At 48.9% G+C, this 6,903-nt stretch overlaps 1 pseudogene; it reads right to left on the reverse strand.

Annotated features, from left to right (window-relative positions):
* Positions 1 to 3,353: 3,353 nt before the first annotated feature.
* On the reverse strand, positions 3,354 to 3,988 carry LOC125538097 (uncharacterized; annotated as a pseudogene).
* Between the last annotated feature and the right edge of the window lie 2,915 nt (positions 3,989 to 6,903).

A 6,903-nucleotide genomic window follows, 5' to 3' on the forward strand; every position in this document is an offset into this window, starting at 1 on the left:
CTGGTCCGTACGTCGATCCGCCCCCACTGTATTTGTCTTTGGTTCCTCGTATGTGGAGGCTTTAAGGTAAGAATCTCCTCTCACCCATTGTTTGTTTGTTTGTTTGTTTTTCTCGATTTTGGGATCCTTTGCTGATGTAGCTAAATCCGACGATCTCGAGGTAGAGGACACCTCCGGTTCGTGGTCCGGCTACCCGAACACCTCCGGTTTAAATATCGCAGGAGTCTAACGAAAAAGAGTCAATATGCGTATGTAGGCTTCGCTGCTATCCACCGCCGCACTGACTGTGGAGGTGGGTGTCCTGAAACAGGACCTTGAGCGGACCGGGGAAGAGCTTGGCCTTGCCAAACGGCAGCTCGGGGAGAAAGAAGGTAAGAAATACCTTGCAGAAAAAGTGCCTATAAAAAGACGTGATTGCAAAAAATAACAGGATTGTACTGCTTATTGTAGGGGCCACGACTGAGGTGGCGACCCTCAAGCAGGCGCTGTCTGAGGCCGAAAAGAAAACGGCCACGGAGCGCACCGAGCGAGAGAGACTTGGGGCTCAGGTCGGCGAGGTGCAGCAAGAGCTTCAGGCTCTCATGAAAAAACATGAGAGTTTGGAGCTTGAGTCAAAGACGCAAGCATCCGAGCTCGCGGCGGCCCTTGAGACTGCCAAGGCCGAAGCCCAAAAGGCCCTCCAAGAGTTGGAGGAGATGAAGTAGATAGCAGCGGGTAAGGCATTCTTTATGCAAAGCAGAAATATAAAAGTAAACTACTTGTTACTTACCCGAATCCGGAGCTCTCCAGGGGCTTTCGCAGATCTTCCCCGCAGCGTATCCGACGCCGCTGCATTCTACCGAGCTGAAGAGGGAAGCTCGACGGAGAAGGTGTTCTGGTCTCAGTATGCTGAGGCCAGACACCCTGTGCCCTTGAGCGATCAGCTGAAACAGCTGGTCGAGCTCCACAAGGCGGCCGAACAGGCCATGAAGGGCTTCATAGTTTGGCTGTGGCCCGGAGAGGCCCTGCCTGGGAGCTACTTCGGGCTGGTGCGGCGGCTGGTGGAGGCCTGTCCAAGGCTCGAGGTCATCAAGCGCTCCGTCTGCATCGAAGGTGCCCGTCGGGCCCTTGCCCATGCAAAGGTGCACTGGGATAAGCTAGACGGTGAGAAGCTTGTGAAGGACGGGCCGCCGCCGGGGAAAGAGCATCGCAAGCCCGAGAACTACTATAAGGATGTTCTTGCGGGTGCCCGCCTTGTGGCGGATGAATGCACCAAGGATGTAATTTTTGAATGAACTCGCTCGTGTTTATCCTGTGCGCTGAAAACTTGTTCATATGCGCTAAGCAATGCTTGTTGAATTTAAAATATTACTTTCTGTGCGGCCGTTTATCAAAAAATTGAGAGATGGCCAGTCGTCGGCTTCTGCCCCCATGCCACTAGTGCTGGGGTGTTCGGGATAAACCTGAGCGCTCTTTTTCCCATAGTTGGGTCCTTCGAGGGAGGCGCTCAGCACAACGAACCAGGCAATCGGACTATAATGCTTGAACACTCTCACTTAGCCATAGAACTCTATAATTTTAAATTTCGGCGAAGCCCCTAGTTCGGAAGACCGAGTTCGGGGCGCTATCCACGCCTTGGCCGGACAAAGCCGGCTCCTCGCTCGAAGCGGCATAAGTCTTTAGGGACTCGAAAAACCTCTCGAACAGCGACCGGTCTCTCGCCTCATCATGACAGTCAGTTTTAGCTTTCTCCACTGAGGTGCTTAACCCAGCTCAACCGGGGCACAATCGCAGTGGTTCTCCTAATGCTACCTTAGCCGATATAGCGGAACGTAAGGCACCAAAACATAGGAGCCGGGCAAACCCAACTATTGACCCAAATCATGATTCGGAGCCGATGCATATGGTGCTATAAGTTCGAGGTGCCGCATTTGTGAAAGTGTACGGATTTCTCACACCATAATGAGGGGTACTGAAACCCCTGGCGTGTTTGCCGTACCATGGTGTACGGGTGCAACATGTCATTTAATAAACATATATATGAAAAGAGGATAATGCAAAAAATAGACAAAAAGCTATGCATTGTTTATAAAGAGGCTGTTTATCAAAGCCGAACGATACAAGTAGTGCGATAAGCAAAAGATATTGGACTATTTAACATGTCCTGGCCAGGGGCAGGCCGCGGAATTGTATTCAAAACAGGTATACTGCTCGTAACAGAGACCACCTGGGAGTTCCATAATGCGGCATGGCTTGTCTGCCTCCCTGGATCTTGCATCGTTTGTGCGGCAGTCGAATTGCCGAACAGGTCGTCCGAAGTATGGAGTCCTGAAAGTAAGAAAAAATTAAAAAAAAGGATTCGACGGCGCCTAGTACGTTTTAGGCCGTATTTTGGGCTTGCCGTTATTGTGCCCCTTCCCCTGCGCCCATGGTATTTCAAGAGCTAACGAATCCGGAATAATTCCAAAATTTAACAGGGCACTCATATAGTTCTATGTGGGGTTACCGGGTACATATCGGGTCACCGGAAAAGGTTCCGGGCACCCAGGGCAACTATATGGGCCTAATGGGCCAAGAGGGGGACAGACCAGCCCCTAAGGGGCTGGTGCACCCCCATATAGCCGAAATAGGAGGAGAAGGAAAGAGGGGAAGAGAGAAGGAAGGGGAGGGATTCGGCCTCCCCTTCCTTTCTTCCTCCCTCCTCCTTCCTTCCCCCTCCGGAACTTATGAAAAAGGGGGGCGAATTGGGGAGGCGCCCAAGTAGGATTCCTCCTACTTGGGGCACCCCCTTGGCTGCCTCTTTTCCCCTCCAACCTATATATATATGTGGGGGGGGGGGGGGGGGGTGTTCTCCGTAAAGAAAATCAGGGGGAGGCTGCGTATATCGTTTCGCACACAAAGGTGACACGTTCCCTCTCGGAACCACGAGGCGTGTTGAGAGAATCTCCGATTTTGCAAGAAGCTTATACCAAAATTTGTCCCAATTCTGTCAAAAATCTATATCTATACCTAATAATAAAGGACGGAAACTTTCATAGTTCTTTATAAGTCAGCTCTTAATATCCGTTGATTTTATGTTAACCTTAAGAATAGATGGCTGAGATTTAGAAGTACTAAAAGAAAACGATTCGCATTGACGATGCTTTCTTGGTTGTGTCGTACCGTCTCTCGATCGTTCTTTCCATCCGTCGTGTCTTTCTTCGTTTGGCCCACTTCATCCTTGGAAAAAAACAGTAACTGACCTTTGCACAGTTGAGCGAGCCGGGAGAAAAAATAGCTCCATAGATAATTGCCATGCACACGTGATCTTAGGAGAAAAATTATATGCCACATGATCTATTTCCTAGCCAGCAAGCGCTGATCCTCAACAGCGATCATGTGAAGATGTCTGCCAGGATCCTTGACGTTGTAGGGCGCTCGGGTGACACACCATAACGCCGCAACTGGGGAACGGCGGTGACATGGCCGCCTCGCCCGGCCGCACCTCACCGACTCAAGGTGCGCGCAGCACACCGGGCACGACGAGTGTGCGCGCAGCCAGGTATTGATGCAGCTGGATGAAGTGTATGCACGCCGGCAGCACGCACACCACGCCATCGTCTTCCAGCTCCTGCGTGCACACCACGCACTCCAACAGCGTCGCCCTCCCCTTGCTGCCGCTCCTCCTCTTAGCACTGTTGCTCCTGCAGGCGCCCCAGCTGCCCTGAGGTGAGGGCCGACGATGTCGGCGCCGCTCGCGCTCTATACGTGAAGATGGGTAGTGCAGTATGTCCTCCAACAGTCCAATCTCAGCACGAGGTGGGTTGCGGGAGGCTGGCTGTGGCCGGTGCCGTGGAGCTCGCCCTCGCCCCACTCGGGCAAGAGCGGCCGGCCGTAGCGGACGGCCAAGTACAGTAAGACGCCGAGGATAGTGATGATGATGTACAACAGCGTCAGGTTGGAGTTGGTCGTACCGGACGCGTCCGTAGATGTCGTCAAAACTGTCAAGCGATGCCGCCGGGGACGACATGGATGCGGCCAAAACCACAGACCCCGACCACTTTACATAGATAGATTTCTAGGACAGGGATGTTGTGAATCAATCACTGAATAATTACAAGTGTGTTCTCCTAATCTCCTTCCGTGGACCATTTTTGTTTGGCGCCTCTGCACTCCGCCACGGCTGCGTACATCGTACTGTCTGTCCTCCATTGCTTCGCCGCTCTGCCACTGCGGCCGCTTGCTCGATTTCCACTGCCGTCCGTCTGGTAGTCGCAGTGCTAGCTAGGGTTCGCGGCGTCTCACATGTGTCGCTCGCTGGGTTTTGCTGGCTGCTACATCGGTTCATGCTTGGTGCTCGATGGGGCCCAATAGCTGGTTACATGGCCCATTTAGATAACCAACTCGCCCTTTGATTTCTTCAGCTTTTTTTGCATCGAACGTTAGCTAGCCAGCCAGGGCAAATCATGAACGGATACATGTAGAAGCAAATTCTTCTAAAAAGAACATGTAGGAGCAAATTAAGCATTAGCGGACCCGACGCGTCAATCAGCCGACCTCCTATATGGAGACGATGAGATCATGAGGTTGGAGAGAAGGTTAGCAACGCGACGGCCATCGTTGGCCTGGATTTTTTTTATTTTTTATTTTGTGAAAAAGGATGATAGACCTATTACAAAGATCCGTCAGAAGTACAAAGAACATTAAACATAATAAAAATTAGTCCGGAAAGAAATTGCTTTGATAGTGGTGCTAAACACATGTCCTCTTTTACATAGGATCCCATGTTATATACAAAGAGACCCGGTTTCATAAGATCTTTTTCTGTTCCATGGCAACGATGTCATGGACGACAACCTCCCCTGGGACAACCGGTCCAGCTGCAATCCGAAAGCAAATATAACAAGTTGCGCGCTCAAGCACAACCTAAGTAAGCAAGATCATGCTAAGAAGGTAAAAAGGGAGAGAGGAGATTTAGAATGCAATTTACTCTGTGAATGCATTATCCATCCATGACAAATACACTCCATAGAGCACTACATCAGCGGCTGAGGTAAATTGGTCATTTGTGAATATAAAATACATTATATATTTAAATTAATCAATTCTTTATAAACTGACAATGAATGTTTCATTTATAAACAGTTCTCTTTGAATATAGCTTATCTTCTTTTTCTTATGTTGATCTATTTCTAAAGGGATGAACATGTTTCAAAGAAAAAGATACTATAATCGACACCAACACAAATCAACGTCTTTGAGGTCAATAGCTCAATTTTTTTAAAATTGAAGTGTAGCCCTTCATACATTGATTTTGTATGTTTAAGGCTATCGGCAAATACATTAGATGACTAATGCTTTGACGAATGCCTCGGTGACACACACACATGGAGCGTATTTTAGTGAAGCAGCCAAATATATTCTTGGAGCCATTAGGCTAGGGGAATAATTTTTATTTCCCCGTTGCAACGCACGGGCCTTTTGCCTAGTTATACATATGAAAGCAAGGTTTAGATTATCCAAACATCTCGCTACCTAGACCAATGTACTGTGATTTGAATCCAACATAAAATGGATACACATATTTGAATTGGAGATCGTATGGTACATGTAGTTCATAGTAAAATATGATTACTGCTATATGCATGTTTTTTGTTATCAAGATAATATTTAAATGATGGTATAACTTGACAACAATCATATTCAAATAAGGAAAATCGATTCAAATTTAGTCCATATGGTAGACGACAATATATATGTTCATAGGGTGGAGTAAAATGTTCATATATGATGGAAGATCAAAATGTAGGACTACATCCATTATAAACCGCAAGGTCACCTAACGATATATTCGAATTCAACATAACGTGGATTCAAAAATTGAAATTCGAGATCCTAGCATTTGTAATCATATAAAAAGGGACATGGCTCTTTCTTGTGGTGGGAATTGATTTGTTTTTTTGTTGTTGTTGAGGGAAGTGCGAATTGATTTGGTACTGTACAGGGTAATCTTTTTCTCCCGATTTTTTTTTACATTTTTCTTGTAGTTTTTTCAATAGCATTTATAGCAATATAGTAAAAGGGGACATGACTATCTTGTGTCTTGTATGAATTGTTTTTTTGTACACGTTAAGTTTGTTCTGCCGAACATGGAATCCGCGCCTTGTTATCCCGAAATTTTCAAGCTCGAATATCTTTTGTCTCATCTGCTGTGAAACTCCCGCCTCTTCAACCCTCACTGCGCCTTCTTATCTGAAATTTCAACGCGCGCGAAAAATCCCTCCTCATCCGAAATCGGTCCCGCAGCCCAGACACGTGAAATCCCCCTTCTACCCCTCAGCCGGAAATGTCGGCTCGATGTCGTGTGCTCAAAACCGGTGGGGTTACGCTGGTAACTTATCCTACATTTCGGACAAGTGAGTCCCTAAGCCATGGCTCCCCCTACCTTCCCCTTCGTCCCCCCCATTCGTACACCGAGGCCGCCAAAACCCGTGAAACCCAGCGCTCCTCCGTCGGCCTCCTGACCGCCGCCCAGCCGGAGACTCTTCCCCGACGACGTCGTCTACTGGAACAGCTCGCCGTCCCTCATCCATCGCACTGGATGAGGATCCATCGTCGATCTCGTCGTCTTGCCGGATCAGCCGCCCCGTCCTCCACCTCCAAGGAGTTGCCCCGATGTTCGCCTCGTCTATCGCGCCACCTCCATTCCCGCACCGCCGTCTTGACCTGCCCCACCGGAACCGCAACACCCTCACCAATTCCTCCGATGAAGCCGAGGCCTACTCGGCGCCACCAAGGAGGTTCTGCACTCACCGCTGCATTTTATCTTTTATTCGATCTCGCGGGGCTGCCGGTGCTCGATACCAAGCAGCCATGGCGGGTTTCCACCAACGGCGCCGTCGCAAGCCACTTCATCCATGACGTCTCTCCCCCATGTCGTTGCTT

The sequence above is a fragment of the Triticum urartu genome, chromosome 2A (genome assembly GCF_056163025.1).
Source record: "Triticum urartu cultivar PI428250 chromosome 2A, HENAU_Tu73, whole genome shotgun sequence".
Lineage (NCBI taxonomy): Eukaryota > Viridiplantae > Streptophyta > Magnoliopsida > Poales > Poaceae > Triticum > Triticum urartu.